This window comes from Tamandua tetradactyla, chromosome 15 (assembly GCF_023851605.1).
Source record: "Tamandua tetradactyla isolate mTamTet1 chromosome 15, mTamTet1.pri, whole genome shotgun sequence".
Classification (NCBI taxonomy): Eukaryota; Metazoa; Chordata; class Mammalia; order Pilosa; family Myrmecophagidae; genus Tamandua; species Tamandua tetradactyla.
Window position 1 is genome coordinate 931,433 of NC_135341.1, and position 14,421 is coordinate 945,853.

At 34.9% G+C, this 14,421-nt stretch overlaps 1 protein-coding gene across 1 annotated transcript in view; it reads left to right on the plus strand.

The window, feature by feature from the left end:
- Positions 1-14,421, plus strand: part of LOC143656893 (uncharacterized) — a 65,086-nt gene that overhangs the window by 14,595 nt on the left and 36,070 nt on the right. Inside the window, exon 2 of the mRNA XM_077128644.1 lies at positions 5,392-5,494. The gene's annotated coding sequence lies outside the window, so the exon portion shown is untranslated. The remainder of the gene's footprint in view (positions 1-5,391; positions 5,495-14,421) is intronic.

The window sequence follows — 14,421 nt, forward strand, 5'->3', positions numbered from 1 at the left end:
TGCATTTTAGTCATTAGTATTTCCTCTTTTGAAAAATGTCCATTGAAGTCTTTTGCTCACTTTTTATTGGATTTGACATTTTATCATTGAGTTGTATGATTTCTTTGTATAATCTGTATAATAAATTCTTATTGGATTTGTGATTTCCAAATATTTTTTCCATTGAGTAGGCTGACTTTTCACATTCTTGGCAAAGCCCTTTGAAGCACAAAAGTATTCAATTTTAAGGAGGTTCCATTTATGTATTCTTTCTTGCATTGCTTGTGATTTTGAGTGTAAGGTCTAATAAACCTTTATCCACCACATGTTCTACTTACATTTTCTTCCAGGAACATTATGGTCCTGTCACTTTCATTTTGGTCTTTTATCCATTTTGAAGTAAATTTTGTATCAGATGTGAGATAGTGGTCCTCTTTCTTTGTTTGGATATAGATGTCTCCCAGTTTTTCCAATATTTGTTGAAGAGACTGTTCTGTCCTAGTAGAGTGGACTTGTCAGACTCATCAAAAATCAATTGTTCAAAAATGTGCAGGTCTAATTCTGAACTCTCAATTGCCTCCATTGATCCATATGTTTATCTTTATGTCAGGTCCAGGCTGTTTTCATCATTGAATTTTTGTAATGAGCTTTAAAGTTAGGAAGTGTGAGTCCTCCAACTTCTTTCTTCTTTTTCAGGATGTTTTTGGCTATTCTGGGCCTCTTAGTCTTCCCAATGAATTGGATAATTTCCTTTTCCTCTTCTTCAACATCAGCTATTGATATTTTGATCAGGATTGCCTTGAATTTGTAAATCAATTTTGGTAGAAGTGACTTCTTAACAATATTTATTCTTCTAATACATGAACATGGAATGTCCCTCAATTTATTTAGTTCTTCTTTGATTCCTTTTAACAATATTTTGTTGTTTTCCAAATACAGGTCCTTTATATACTTAGTTAATTTATTCCATGATATTGATTCTTTTAGTTGCCATTGCAAATGGAATGTTTTTAGTCTTGATTTCCTCTTCAGAATGCTCAGTACTAGTGTATAAATACACTACTGATATTTGCATGATGCTCTTGTATCTCATCACTTTGATGAACTCATTTATTAGCTCTGGTAGTTTTGTTGATTTTTTGAAAATTTATATAGGTGGGATCATATTATCTGCAAAGTGAATGTTTTAATACTCCCTTTACAATATGGATCCCTCTTATTTCCTAATATCTCTAGTAGAACTTTAAGCATGATCTTGAATAAGAGTGGTGGATGTGGGCATCATTGCACTGTTAAAACATTAGAGAGAAAGCTTTCAGTTTGTCACCATTGTGTATGATGTTTATGTGGGTTTATCATATATGTCCTTTATCATGTTGAGGAACTTTTTTATTCTTATCTTTGGAAGTATTTTACTAAAGCATATTCAGTTTTGTCAAATGCTTTTTGTGCATCAACTGATATGATCATGTGAATTTTTGCCTTCAAATTTTACATGTATTATATCAATTTTTTTCTGTGTTGAGCCAAACCTTGTATTTTTCAGATAAAACCCATTTGGTTGTGGTATCTAATTCTTTTACTATACTGTTGGATTGATTAGAAAGTATTTTGTTAAGGATATTTGAATCTATATTCATTAGATAATTTGTTTCATAATTCTTTTTTTCTTGTAGCATCTTTACCTGGCTTTGGTCTTAGGATGATGTTGGAATAGTAGAATGAACTAGGTAGCATTCTTCAATTTTTCAAAGAGTTTGAGCTCAATTGATACTAAATACTTCATAGAATGATTGGTTGCATCCACCTGTGAAGCCATCTGGTCCTGGGCTTTACTTGGTGGGGAGGATTTTGATGATAGATTCAATCTCTTTTCTTGTAACTGGCCTGTTGAGGTCTTCTATTTCTCCTAGAGTCAGGGTAGGATTCATATAATTTTAGGAATTTGTTCATTTTATCTAAGGTGTCTAATTCTTTGGCATGCAGTTGTTCGAATATGCTCTTATGCTCCTTTTAATTTCTGTGGGGTCAGTAATAATGTCACCCCTCTCATTTCTGAGTTTATTTATTTACATCTTCTCTGTTTTTGATTTTTCAGTCTAGTGAAGTTCGTTAATATTAATGATCCTCTCAAAGAACCAACTTTTGCTTTTATTGAGTCTATTGTTTTTGGTTCTCTATTTCATTTCCTTCTGCCCTAATCTTTGTTTCTTTCCTTCTGCTTGCTTTGAGATTAGTTTGCTATCATTTCTCTAGTTTCTTCAGGTGTTTCATTAGGTCTTTTATTTTAGTTCTTTCCTCCTTTTTATTGTAGGTGTTTAGGGCCACAATTTTCCTTCCTAGCACTGCCTTCACTGCATTCCATAAGTTTTGATATGTTATGTTCTCATTTTCATTTGTCTTGAAATATTTACTGATTTCTCTTGCAATTTCTTCTTTGACCCACTGACTTTTTTATTGTTTCTAAAACAGAAGAAATTAATGTTACTAGTAAAGAAAGAGTGCATAATATGAAAAAATAATTTTATGATTTAATTCCATAGAAATTAAGAAATTTCATTTTAGAGTTTTGGAATGCTCACTCTAAGTGTGGATAAACAAATATAAATATAACAATTTTTAAACAAACTTCCTTCTCACCATTTGTAATTCAAATATAAATATTTAGGATCAGTAAAAAAAAGAAACAAGTCAAATAGTGGGAAAGGTTTCCCCAACTTGATGAAATACTGGAGAATGTCTACAAAACTGTCAGGTAACACAATCATGGCTCATAATATAAGCACATACATTCTTTCAAAATATCACAGTAAAAGATGCACAAGAATTCTTGCATGTAGGAGCTAACTATAGATGAATAAAAATGTAGAATGTGACAAAGACATATGTTAAGTGAAGGAAATCAAAGTAAAGACATTTCATAGTGGGCTGCAGTATGGAGTCAATAGAAACTATGTGATAAGATGGAGATGAAATATATTACAAAGAACATACCTACCCTCTTGATTTTGAGGTGATGTTACAAACTTTTTAATGCTTCCAAATCATTCATGTCCATTTATTCAAAAATACTTTGTACAAAAAATATTATACAAATTATCAACAGAGTGAATGTAGTGATTTAAGTCCTTAGTGCCTTTAGGATGTGTGGGTGCTCTGCTTAGGCTTTCCATCTGGATCTCTTAAAGAGCCAACAGAAGTAGATGTCAAACATATCCTCAATGTCACTTTAATCCATAAAAGCATTCATTGTCATGTAAAAGCAGGCTTGTCATTTCCCAGCTCTTCCTCTCTGTGGACAGATCTGCTTAGTGCTGCAGTTCAGTGTTAGGCATCTCTTTGTTTCCACATCAAAACATGTTACCAATAGCTCTGTTAGTGAAAAAATCAACTATCCACTCACCAGTGATTTGTCTTCCTTTTACTCAATAATGCAGTGTTTTAAAGAGATGTTTTTAAGTGGTTCCTCTTAAATCCCAGTAGCAGCAATGGGCTAGGTACTGGTCCAGGTATTACAGGGAATACAATGGACAATTGAACAAAAAAAATTCTTCCTTTCTGCTTGCATTCTAGCAAAGCATAAATAGAAAAACAAAGACAAATCCTGTAGAAAACAAAATCTATTTAATACGAATGAAGTAATAACTCAAATTATAAATTACAAATCTACACTTTCATATTGAATCACTGTGCCAGTTTGAAAAGATGTATGTACCCTAGAAAGGCCATGTTTTAATCCTAATCCCATTTTGTAAAGGGAGCCATTTCTTCTAATCCCTATGTAGTACTGTATGTTGGAAGCTTTAATTAGATTACCTCCATAGAGATGTGACTCACTCAAGAGTGGGTGTTAAACTGGCTTAGGTGGAGACATGTCTCCATCCATTCCAGGTGGGTCTTGATTACTTTACTGGGGAAACATTTGGGAGAAACCTGGAGATTCAGAGAGAGCAGAGAAGGATGACAGAATGCCACAGAACCATGAAGCAGATGTTGTGGGGCACACCAAAAGAGAGGCCACACAATTCAAAACTGCAAGCTAATTTGGAGTCTTTATTAGCTGGCTGGCAACTGCCTCAGAAACCTCCAAGAAAGAGGATTCAGAGAGCAGCCCCTAGAGGTTTTCAAGGTGTGCTTATAAAGACTAAAATCATGCTGTGGTGTTTTTTTTTTTGCAGTTGCTAGCAAGCAAGCAGTTCATAGAAGCAGAAGAATGCCGTTAGTCATTGCCAAAACCTATCCCATTCCCACAGCTTCTTAGCATTGGTTATTGTTTAACTCTTGGGGACATTCCACCCCAATGGTGTGGGGACTGTCCCCGCTTGAGCTTGATTTATTGCTCCTGATTGGGCCTGATTAATTGCTCCTGGCCCTCCACACAGATAGTCCACTGGCTAGTGACTTTTGGAAACGAAGAAGAAAAATACCTCCCATGGAGCTGGAGAGGAAGCTAGCAGATCATGCCATGTTCACCATGGTCCCGTCCAGACAAGAAAGAAACCCGGACTGTGTTCACCATCTGCCTTTCTATTTGAGAAAAGAACTCTGAAGTTCATTGGTCTTCTTGAATCAAAGTATCTCCCAGGAAGCCTTAGATTGGACATTTCTATAGATTTGTTTTAATTGGGACATTTTCTCAGCCTAAAAATTGTGAACTTATTAAATTCTCCTTTTTGAAAGCCATTGATTTTCTGGTAGCTAGCAAATTAGAACAATCATATACCAAAGCAAAACCCTTATTAATGTTCAACATTTGATATATCCAAAAATTCAGTGTTCTAGTTTGCTAGCTGCCAGAATACAGTATACATGAAATGGAATGGCTTTTAAAAGGGGGAATTTAATGAGTTGCTAGTTTACAGTTCTAAGGCTGAGAAAATGTCCCAATTAAAACAAGTTTATTGAAATGTCCAGTCTAAGGCATCTAGGGAAAGATACCTTGGTTCAAGAAGGACAATGAATTTCAGAGTTTCTCTCTCAAGGGAGAAGGCACATGGTGAACACAGTCAGGTCTTCTCTCTCAGCTGGAAGGGCACATGGTGAACACAGTATCATCTGCTAGCTTCTTCTCCTGGCTTCTAGTTTCATGAAGCTCCCAGGAGACATTTTCCTTCTTCATCTCCAAAGGTTGCTGGCTTGTGGCCTCTCTGCTTCATGGTGCTGCAGCATTCTCTGCTCTCTCCAATCTCCCATTCTCCAAAATGTTTCTGCTTTTATAGGACTCCAATAAACCAATCAAACCCACCCAGATGGGTGGAGACATGCCATCACCTAATCCAGTTTAACAACCACTCTTGACTAATTCACATCATCCAGGGAGATGATCTGATTACAGTTTCAAACATACAGTATTGAATAGGAATTATTCTACCTTTATGAAATGGGATTTTGATTAAAACATGTCTTTTCTAGGGGGCATGCATCCTTTTAAACCAGCACATTCAGTAATATTAAAGATAGAATGGATTCCACAAGTATAGAAGAAATTTATCCATTAAAGCAGTACATCTGAAAGGTGAGTAAAATTAAACCAATACTATAGGATAATTTTTGCCTCATTTTGTGGAAAATACCAATTAAACAATATGCATACTTACCTTATGAAGTTAAAACAAATACAATGAAAATATCATCTGAAGAAAGACATAGAGAGTAATTAAGAGAGAAGGAGAAAATAAATTATTTATATACAAAAAATAGAAGAAATACTAATACACAGACAAACTTGTCAAAACAGTGCTGTCTGCAGTAAAGATAGTATTCCATCCTTGCTTATATTTCTGCACAGTCCATTACAGAAACCATTGCCCACATGTACATAATGAGATCTTAAATTTGACTGGCACTATTGAGGAGCTTAAATTTTAGTTTTAATTGATTATGTTAACATCAATGTAAATTTAACAACAATTTGAGGCTATTACTTATGATATTGCACAGCTCAGATCTAGAATCTTGAAGGGGGCTGTTAAAAGTGGTGATTCTGAAGAGCTGAACTTTTAGTTTTGTTTGATTTTTTAAAAGTTAATGTCAATTTAACACTAATTCAAATCCAGGGCTTACAGTATTACACAGTATAGGCATAGAATCTTGGAGGAGACAGTAAAAATTACTGAAAAATTCAAAACTCAAATTGTAAAAGGACTCATTAAAATAGGAAATGTAGATAATGAGGTAAAAGTGGTTTTGATACAACACATGTCTGAATATAAGCAGGGCTTATGAAAGTATAAGTGAATGTGGTATGCTCACAGCTTACTGTTTGGAGAACCCAGATGATCCCCCAAATTTTAAGACACAGGTCAACCAATTTCTCAGAAAAATTTCTGAAGGAAGCGCTTTGCTCTTCTCTGTAGTTTCCACACTTTCTAGCTTATTTTCATTATACATAAACCTCTATTTTGCATTCTATTTAAAAACAGTTACTAAATCTGAGAAGGGCTATATTCCAGGGGTCACACCCTGATTACAAACATAATAAGCCCAGCTAGAGCTTCATTCTGTGGATGTACACTCTTCATCTTGATAAGCTTTGCCAGAAAATTACAAAATAAGAACCCCTATGTGATGTTGGATAATATGGATATAAGGTCATTTTGAAGGGCAGGAAAGAGATTCATACATTCCTTAATTCCTTCATAAGTGCTTCTGACTTGATTATCATGTAAGGAATCATTTTAGTCCTGGAGATAGAGAAAGGAGACAAAGACACTGACTAGATACCCTATAGACAACATGCCAGAATTCCCTCAAATAAATTTGTAAATATTAATAATTGGAAGATTGGGTTAGTTTACAAGCTGCTGGAATGCAATATACCAAAAGTGGAACAGCTTTTCAAAAGGGGGATTTAATAAGTTACAAGCTTACAGTTCTAAGTCTATGAAAATGCCCAAATTAAGGTGCCAACAAGAGGGTAGCTTCACTCAAGAAAGGCCAAATTGTCTGGAACACCTGCTGACTGGAACATCGTGTGATTAGCAACTGCTGGTCCCTTGCTCCTGGGCTCTGTTGTTTTCAGTCACTACATGCATGGGTTCCTCATTGCTGCTCTGGGGCTGGTTTTCATATCTTGGCTTCTCTTGGCTTTCTCCAGATTCTGTCTTGCTTAACATCTCATGGCAATGTCTGCTGGGCTCCAAGCATCTCCAAACATTTGTCTCTATTCTTTGAAGAAACTGTTCTCCAAGCATCTACATCTCCATTCTCAGTCAGCTCTGAGGTTTCTGTCATTTCTGTCTCTCTCTGCAGTATGTTTCCTCTTTTAAAGAACTTCAGTAAACTAATGAAAACCCACCCTGAATGGGCAGAGTTATATCTCTAGCTAATAAAAAGGTGACACCCACAATAAGGCATGCTTCATCTCTGTGAAGATAGTTTAATTAAAACTTGTGCCCTACAGTATTCAATTATATTAGAAGAAATGGTTGCTCCCACAAGATTAGATCAGGATTAAAACATGGCTTTTCTGGAACATACAATACTTTCAAACTGGCATAAAGATGAATAAATAAGGACATTTCAGAATGTAAAATGATGTGAACAATATAAAGCAACAGGTTCCTGGGATAAAGAAGGAAGGATGGAGATGGTAGGTTAAAAGCCAAACAGAACTCCCTTGATTAAGTTATGAATGTTATCTGTTCTCTCAAAATGGAATGATAATTTTATAATTGCTTTTTGCATTTTTTATTTTGTCTGTTTTTCTTTTCTTTTTTGTGTTTCATTTTTTATTGTCTAGAATTGTTTTTGATAAGTAGAAATTAAGTGAATATTTTTTAGCACATAACATGGTTGTAGTACATGAGTTTATTGCCATTTCATTCACAAATTTAACACTTGAAAGGAATTCTAGAGCTTCTATCTTCATTTGGTATTTTTCATTTTTTTCTCTGTGGTGGGGTTATTTGCATGATGTGAATATGACAAACAAAAGTTAATTGAAATTTTAATCTGTTAATGTTCATATTCACAACAGATACATTAAAATATGTTTTATGTTTCAAAAGTAGATTGGATTTCCTTGACTTGTTATTATCCCTTTTTTTGATGGAGCTGAATGCACATAACATCAAATGAACTGTTTTGAAGTGTACAGTCAGTGGCATTTACTGTATTCACAGTGTTGTGCATTGGTTTTATCTAGTACCAATACATTTTTGTAATCCTCAAAGGAAACCCCATATCTACCACTATCAAACCCTATTAAACATTAATCTTCTTTCTGTCTCTATGTATTTATTTACACTGGCTATTGAATATACATAGAGTCATTAAGATATGTGAACTTTTAGGTCTGCCTTCATTAACTTAACATGTTTGTTTATTTGTTCATTGTTATATGATGTGATTACTTCTTTCCTATTTCTGGCTGAATGATATTCCATTGTGTGGATATAATACATCTTCTATTCTGTTTTATGAAAGAGTTTGAAAAGTATTGGTGCCAGTTTTTCTTTAAATGTTTTATTGATTTCAACAGTGAAGGTGTCTTGATTTTTACTTCATGGAAAGGTTTTTGATTTATGATTAAAATTCTTTGCTTATTATAGTTCTGTTAAGATATTTTATATCTTCTTGAGTCAATTTTTGTAATTTGTTTATTTCTAGGAATTTTTGCCATCCACATTGTTTAACTTGTTGGATTACAATTATTTATAGAATACTCATTCAATCCCCCACTTTATTTTCTCATTTTTGTTACTGGTGTTTGTCAGTTGAGGTAAAGTCTTGGCAATTTTATTGATGTTTCAAAGAACCATGTTTTGGTTTTGTTGATTTTGTCTTTTGTTTTCTCTTCTACATTCTGTGTTTGTCCATTTTAATCTTTCTTATTTTCTTCTTTCTCATAACTTTGTGCTAAGTCTGCTCTCCTTTTTATAGATCTATGCAATGCATAACATGTAAAATTATATACTTAATTGGGAATTATTTTTCTTGATTAAAGTAGGGATTTTAAGATACAATTTGTTTGAACACTGCTTTGTTTTCATTCCAGAAATTTAGTATGTTGTGTTATCATTTTCATTCATCTCAATATATTTGGTAATATCCCTTGTAATTGATTTTCACCCACAGTTTGTTAATTGGGTGCTATTTAATTTCCACACTTTTGTGAATTTTCTAGTTTTCCTTATGTTACTGAATTATGGTTCATTTCATTATTGTTTGGGAAGATACTTTGTGTGTCTCAGTCTTTTAAAAATTTTATAGACTTATTTTGTAACTAGATATATGGTCTAACCTTGAGAATATCCCATGTGAGCTTAAAAAGAATGGATACTTGCTTCTTTTTTGTGACATGCTCTGTATAGGTCTCCTAGATCTAGGTGGTTTATAGAATTAAGTCCTCTATTACTGGTAATGGTCTTACATAGCACAATCAACCCTTCTTTCAGTTATTGTTACAATTTACATCTTTATATATTTTATTCCCAATAACATAGGTTTATAATTATTGTTGTATGCAATTATCTCTGAGTCATATTGAGAAAAAGAGGTTTTACATACAAAAAAACTCATTGATGCTAGTAGTCTTAGTTTACCAGAGCTGCCATGACAAATACGGGCTTAAGCCACATATCTTTACGGTCTCACAGTTTTGAAGGCTAGAAGACTAAAATCAAAATGTCAGCAAGTCCATGCTTTCTGTCATACTTGGTAGAATTGTGGTGATGGAATGCCTCTGTCACATGGTGATCTCTCCCCCTTCTCTGGCTTCAATGTCTGGTTCTTTCCTTCCCATCTTCATGTTCAATTTTCTTTGCATATGAAGTATCTCCTATTGGGTTCAAGCCCAAATTCATTCCATTCTACCAAAGAATATCCATAGATCCTATTCACAAATGAGTCCAGATTCTGACTTACATTAGTATATTTGAAGATGTCATTTTCTAGTGGGTTTCACATGAGTGAACACAACATGAGTGTTCACTAAGACTTGAATATGTTATCTATGCATAGAGCATTCCATATGAAAAGCACATGTGAAATTAAATACTTTTCCCTGTCTTAGCACATTGGTTCTGTTGGAGTATTCCCTTATGCTTAGCTAGGCCCTTTAAACATCTACCTTTGTCTTCACTTCCTAATATTTTGAAGTTTTATCATCACACTGATGTGGCAACATAGGTTCTTCTTGGTCCTTTTCTGAATGAGCACAAATGCTTTCAAAACACACACTTGACTTTCTTGATTTCCCTTAAAAACAAGTTTTTCAAAATATTTATTCTCTAAAATAGGCCTCTTCAGCTTTCCTAGACAGGATTTTGATGTGTTTATTACTTACATCACTGGGCATCTTACATCACTGGGCAGCAGAAAATTCTCATTCTCATTCTAATGTTTTCAAGGACCATCCTCCAATTTGCCACTATTTTTGCCATAACAGAGTTCTAAGACCAAAGAAAGCAACAAACTTTCATCTAACCTTCAGGAAATTTTCTGAGAGTTTAAATGAGACAAGCACAATTTCTTGGGATCTTAATCTCCCTTCTCCCTCTGGAATCAGGAACAAGAACTAGATGTTGCTGTCTTCAGAACCATCCAACACTTGTGATGTGGGATTATAGGGCTAAGTAGAAATACTGCAAAGTCTCTCATTTGTTAACTTTTTGATTTAGCCTTCACGGTGGTTGCTATAAACCTGAGACTGTTTGTTATGACAACTATGATTTTGACAGTTTATGCTTTTTATTCATTTCTTCTGAGGACAGAAGATCCATTGGAGCTCCCTAATCTGATGTTTTTGTTGACATTATGAGCTGCACAATTTCAAGTGAGAATATCACCCATATTAAATCATTGCTTCTAAGACAATGGATTTTAAGGCCTCTGCACTTTGATATTATTTGTCTTCCTTTTATTATGATATCTAGAATCCATTGCCAGAGATTCTGATTCAATTGTCCTTGGTTTTGAAATTGACGTTCAGAATTTAAAAGATCCTAAGATTATTTGAATAAGTATTCAAGTTTGAAAACCACTTCCATAAAGAAGTGGAAACCAAAACAGGACCTTGCAATTTGCAGTGTGAGGTACATATGCCCTTTGTATCACACATCTTAAGAGCTTGCTAGAAAGGCAATTTCAAAGGGTCCTCCACAAACCTAATAAATCAGGAACTGAATTTTTACAAGATTGGAGAAATTCATGTGATTGTTGAAGTATGAGCAGCATTTGTTCTCAAGTGTCTTCAGCTTCTCACACCTATGCAGAAAAATGAGGATACTGCCACTGTCCCCTTCTGTTCATGTCCCAAAGCATCTCTGCTTAGAAGAGAAAGTACAGATGGTTGCCAAGAAAAGTAAACATTTGGTAGTGAACTTTTGCTGTCCCAAACTGTTACCCTTATTTTGGATGTTGGACCAAAATGAAATGGTCTTAGGTTGAGATACTGAATAATACAATACCAATATTGTAATAAACAAGAATTCCCCTATACCTTAATTCTTCACATCCTCAACCTTATTTCTGAGAAGTATGTATTTTCAGTTATTTTATTTTATTTTTTTTATTATGTGAGTACTGGATATTTTTATTATTTTGGAAAGAGCATTAGACCAGGCAAAGCCACCATAACCTGGGAAATGGAAAAAAAATATTTTACCTGCCTAGTTATTATTATAAAAAATTGTTTTACCTGCTTACAAGGATTTTGTAATAGTCAGCTAGATGTCAAAGCCTTTTGAAAAGTGCAATGTGAAAAAAAGTACAATGTGCTATATGCAAACATAGTGCTGTCACTTTTATTTTAATTTTATCCAGGTATATATATATATATATTTTTTTTTGTCCAAAGAAAACTGCATTGTTCTTGTAGATTGGCTTTCTATTAAGAGGAGAGGTGAGGCTGAAAATTGAGAAAGGCCTGCTTTATCCTCTTCTTCAAAGATGAATTTGAACCCTTGTCATATTGCCTTTGCTTGAGAAAACGCAGCATGGGGTACCTTTCCCCCCACTTTTCCTTAGAGTAAAGATCTGTCTCCTTATCCAATCTGTTGTTTGTGTCTGTCTGGGCTGTTAGACATGTCAATATCTTTCCAAAATTACTTTAAAGATACCTCGGTGATAGACTACCAGGCAGGCGATTTATCTGTTAAATTATTTGCAGAATTATTTACTGCAGATAACCTGGTGATCAGGAGGGAAGTCCAGCTGCAGAAGGTACCTTTGCAGCTGAGGCTGCATGACCTTCAGATAAATAGAAACTGGATTACCAATTAAAAATTCAGGACCCCAATATAAAAATGCCACTCTGTATTTTGCCTCTTGAATTATCACAGTGAAATGTTAAAATCATGTACACAAAGGTAGTCATGTTATAAAGGTGAATAAACTTCCTCAGAAGAGTCTGGAACACTTGCAGAGTTTGGATTTAAGGCCATGTAAAATTTGCACTGGCTTGATTCTCTTCCCTAGGAATGTTGTCTTTCCTGATCCTCAAATTAGGAAACTAAGGCACCACAGAGCAGGGTAGGGCATGTAAGGCAAGGACGGACAGAGGGCTCTCCCTGCAGAGAATGGAACCAGCCCCAGCTCCCCTGCTCAGTGAGCATGGAGGCAAGTTGGTCCTGGGTCAACAGGCCCCCTTTTAAGTGGGAAATCAGCTCCAGTTACTTCTGCTCCCCTCATCATATTCCCACTGAAGAGATTAAACAGAGAATGCCCTTTCCTGGTTCTGGGGTCAGAGAGAATTGGGACTGTCCAGACTCCACTGCTGTGTGAGCATGACTAATTTACTTAACCTCTCAAAGCCTCAGCTCTAAAACAGGAGCAGTAAGAGCATCTTTCTGGGAAGGTGGTTGTGAAGCTTCAGTGAGATAATTCATGGGAGCTGCAGGCCCAGCACCTGGTACTTGGTAAGAGCTCAATAAACGGAGGCAAATATTGTCTGTATTTCCTCTAGCCTGTCTCTCAGCTAAAGTGAACTGAGCTTTCAATTTGTATTCAGTTAGCGCTGGTGTTTATGGCATCTTTTATATTGTACCTGCAAGTTGAGGTGTTTTTTATATTTCACCCTTGTACACAAATGGGTAAATATAGGCAGTCAACCACTCAGGGAAATGCACCAGGGTTGGGAAACAGAGACAAAGCTAGCTTGCTCTTCAGGCTGGTATTTGAAGGTCCACAGATGGCTCAGGTAAGAAAAGATTCAAGGTCCCTTGTAAAACTTCAGATGCAGACTGGGCAGATTTGCACCCAAATATCCACGGTAACTCCAAAATTAATTTACAAAAGTTCCAACCTCAAGTGTGGTAGAGGTTAGTAGTAGGATCCTCTCTTCTTGGCATCTAGGTGGCTATCTCCTACTCGCCCAGGCAGGAGTCATGCCCGGTCTTCCCTTTGGTGGTCCCCTGGGGTCACACATCTGTGGTCATGGCACTGCAGTCCATCTCCACTACTGTGAGCAACTTGGTCTCATCTATTTATTTTAAAACATTTTTTTATTAATTAAAAAAAATTAACAAAACATTTAGAAATCATTCCATTCTACATGTACAATCAGTAATTCTTAATATCATCACATAGTTGCATATTCATCATTTCTTAGTACATTTGAATTGATTTAGAAAAAGAAATAAAAAGACAACAGAATAAAAATTAAAACGATAATAGAGAGAAAAAAAAAACCTATACCTCACATGCAGCTTCATTCAATGTTTTAACATAATTGCATTACAATTAGGTAGTATTGTGCTGTCAATTTCTGAGTGTTTATATCCAGTCCTGTTGCACATGCTGTATCCCTTCAGCTCCAATTACCCCTTCTCTTTTTTTTTTTAATTAACGGAAAAAATGAAATTAACCCAACATTTAGAAATCATACCATTCTACATATGCAATCAGTAATTCTTAACATCATCACATAGATGCATGATCATCATTTCTTAGTACATTTGCATCAGTTTAGAAGAACTAGCAACACAACTGAGAAAGATATAGAATGTTAATATAGAGAAAAATATAAAAGTAATAATAGTAAAAACAAAACAAAACAAAGCAAAAACCTATAGCTCAGATGCAGCTTCATTCAGTGTTTTAACATGATTACTTTACAATTAGGTATTATTGTGGTGTCCATTTTTGAGTTTTTGTATCTAGTCCTGTTGCACAGTCTGTATCCCTTCAGCTCCAATTGCCCATTATCTTACCCTGTTAAACATTTTTTATTGTTAAATATAACATATATACAAAGAAAAGGAAAAAAAAAGCAATGATTTTCAAAGAATGTTTCCATAAGTAGATAACTGACCAGATTTCAGAGTTTGTGAGTTACCATTCCACTATTTCAGATTTTTCCCTCTAGCTGCTCCAAAGCACTGGAGGCTAGAAGAAATACATATTTTTCTTTTTTGTGAAAAATATTGCACACAAGAAAGCTATAAATTTCAAAGTACATTGCAACAATTAGCTGTAGAACAGATTTCAGAGTTTGGTATG